This window comes from Octopus bimaculoides, chromosome 19 (assembly GCF_001194135.2).
Source record: "Octopus bimaculoides isolate UCB-OBI-ISO-001 chromosome 19, ASM119413v2, whole genome shotgun sequence".
Classification (NCBI taxonomy): Eukaryota; Metazoa; Mollusca; class Cephalopoda; order Octopoda; family Octopodidae; genus Octopus; species Octopus bimaculoides.
This window is the reverse complement of record NC_068999.1, coordinates 8,508,933-8,509,463: the sequence shown is the minus strand read 5'-3', so window position 1 is coordinate 8,509,463 and position 531 is coordinate 8,508,933.

Below are 531 nucleotides of genomic sequence, written 5' to 3'. Positions count from 1 at the left end.
AATGCTAGACACGCAAACGCTCACACATAGACATACACACACATACATACTCACATTTTCACACTCAGACACAGAAACACTCACACATACACACACATACATACACACATTTTCACACTCAGACACACAAACACTCACACATACACATACACACACACATACATCCACACATTTTCACACTCAGACACACAAACACTCACACATACACATACACACACACATATACATCCACATACACACTCAGACACACAAACACTCACACACACATACACACACCCATTGTTTAAAAAAAATAACAGATCGATTATTTCTCGTCCCTCTTTTCATTGCCAACTTTAATGGTTGTTATGGGCCACTTGATTAGATCAAATGGCCACCCGGCGCCACCCCGGCGTCACCACTCATCCTCCCAACGCCACCCTGACACCGTAGCCGCAACTCCTTTTCCTCCCCTCCACCCGGCTCCATCCCCACGACCCAACCCCGGCGTCACCACTCACCCTCCCGACGCCACCCTGACACCATAGCCGC